Source organism: Sinocyclocheilus rhinocerous, unplaced genomic scaffold (genome assembly GCF_001515625.1).
Source record: "Sinocyclocheilus rhinocerous isolate Xijiao unplaced genomic scaffold, SAMN03320098_v1.1 scaffold405, whole genome shotgun sequence".
Taxonomy (NCBI): Eukaryota; Metazoa; Chordata; class Actinopteri; order Cypriniformes; family Cyprinidae; genus Sinocyclocheilus; species Sinocyclocheilus rhinocerous.
In genome coordinates this window covers 100,642-103,340 of record NW_015630351.1, presented here as the reverse complement: position 1 = coordinate 103,340, position 2,699 = coordinate 100,642, and positions in this window count along the sequence as shown.

Here is a 2,699-nt window from a genome sequence, read left to right as displayed (position 1 = left end):
AAGATAGAACGAAAGATAGATAGATAGATAGATGGATAGATAGAAGGACAGATAGAAGGACTGATAGAAGGACTGATAGAACGATAGATAGATAGATAGATAGATAGATAGATAGATAGAACGATAGATAGATAGATAGGACAGGACGACAGCTAGAATGATAGCTAGAACGATAGATCGATAGACAGACAGACAGACAGACCAATTTGCTTTAAAAACAAAAACACCCTAGCAACCACATAACGCAATGGCAACCACGGGCAACTTAACTGCTGAATCATCAAGTGCAAATGTGGTCAGATTCTAGCAGTCAGTTGAATACATCTTGTGTGTGTGTGTGTGTGTGTGTGTCTATAGTCCAGGCGGTCCAAGTCTGACGAAACTCAACACAAACTCAGAAAGGCTCCGTCACACACTCTGCTCGGGTCACTGCTCGGCCCACAGCAACGACAGGCAGCAAAACGCACCCCGCACTGTCAAACAGACACATCTGAAAGCTGAGAGGGTGGACTGACTAACAGGCCTATTTCCACAGCTCGGTGCTCCAAAACACACACAGCTAGCTTCTCTTGCGTTCTCAGACACACAATCCGGTGTAACTATATGTGACGTATAATCTAATTATACAGCCACCGCCGAAAACAGAACTCAGGCAGTTTATTTCTGTACATTATGTTATCATTCCTTCAATTTGTTTTACTCATTGAAGCACGTTTCATCTTCAGAGTAGAAAAAAAGGTCATTGTGATTTTATGTATGTTAACATTTCATGCAAAGCGAATTACAAATGAGAAATACAACAATACATTGATCTTAAGGATGCAATTTCTCCTAATTTCAACTTTATTTCTCACAGGTGCAACTTTAATTCTCATAATTGTGACATAACATCCCTCAATTTGCCTATATCTCACAAGTACAACTTTATTTCTTATTTTAATATCACAATTATGGTTTATTTTTAAACTCCGAGGTGGAAAAAAGGCTTCCATACTGCTACTTTAAGTAACCAGACTTAAAACATACATCTAATGGACAACACCCCCCAAAATCTCATAGATTTACACTGATGGAATGACTTGTGGATTATTGTGATGTTTTTATCAGCTGTTTGGACTCTCATTCTGACGGCACCCATTCACTACAGAAGATCCATTGCTGAGCAAGTGATGTAATACTACATTTCTCCAAATCTGTTCCAATGAACAAAAACTCATCTACAACTTGTATGGCATGAGGGTGAGTACATTTTCAGCAAATTTTCATTTTTGGGTGAACTTTTTTTTTTTTTAACATAACTGAAGCAGCTTACATGTAAATAGGAGAGTTGACGTGGCTGATCAGTCTTAGTAACAAAGAATGTGTTATTGTGACAATAACACTTACATGTATTTATTTGCTTTAAAAAAGTTGCAAAACAAGTGGCCATGAACTTCAGGCCAAATGACTCAAAGATGTAGTCTATTTTGCAGACACCTGCTGGTTCACATGGCTGTCAATCACTCTCTGACCCCCAGGAGTGGCTGCCAGCGGGAGAGGGGTGGGATCGATGACTTGAGCTGATACAGAGTAATTAGCTAAATCACTGGAATCAAAATGACTATTGAACGTGTGTGCATCTGACCACAGAAAGAGCATGAGAGTCTTTAAAACACCTCACACCAAGAGACAGGCTGTCAGATGTAATCAGTCAGATGCTAGTTTTTGTGTTTGATTTGATTTCTACAGAGGGAGTCAGAGAACTTAGTTATGAATTTAAGACCTCACTCTGTTGTTGGTCTCAGGACGCCTAATGAGTCGTGCTTGAATTCTGATGAATTCATCAAGCTAATCTACTCTTTATAGCTACTCTCTACTGATGGTTTAATGTACTTCATATGTTCTGCATTTTATTTTATATAATACACACACACACTAATGTATAGCTTATATATTGCATATAATACCCTATTTTATCAATGCCCTCAATAATCTATAGGTTTTGTTTTTTAATTATTACTTTTATTCAGCAATGATGCATTACATAATTAAATGAAAAAAAAAATGTGTAAAAATTGCAGTAAATACATTTAGAATTTTCATAGTTTATTAATTTATAATAGATAAGATTTCAAATAAATAATAATAAAATAAATTATATTTCAAATAAATGCTGTTCTTCTGAACTTTGTTCAAAGAATCGTGAAAAAAAAACTAACAGTTTGAACAGAAATATTAAGCAGCACAACTGTTTTCAACATTAATAATAATTATAATAATAATTGTTTCTTGAGCAGCAAATCAACATTTTAGAATGATTTCTGAAGGATCATGTGACACTGAAGACTGGAGTAATGATGTGCCCTCAATAATCTATAGGTTTTGTTTTTTAATTATTACTTTTATTCAGCAATGATGCATTACATAATTAAATGAAAAAAAAAATGTGTAAAAATTGCAGTAAATACATTTAGAATTTTCATAGTTTATTAATTTATAATAGATAAGATTTCAAATAAATAATAATAAAATAAATTATATTTCAAATAAATGCTGTTCTTCTGAACTTTGTTCAAAGAATCGTGAAAAAAAAACTAACAGTTTGAACAGAAATATTAAGCAGCACAACTGTTTTCAACATTAATAATAATTATAATAATAATTGTTTCTTGAGCAGCAAATCAACATTTTAGAATGATTTCTGAAGGATCATGTGACAC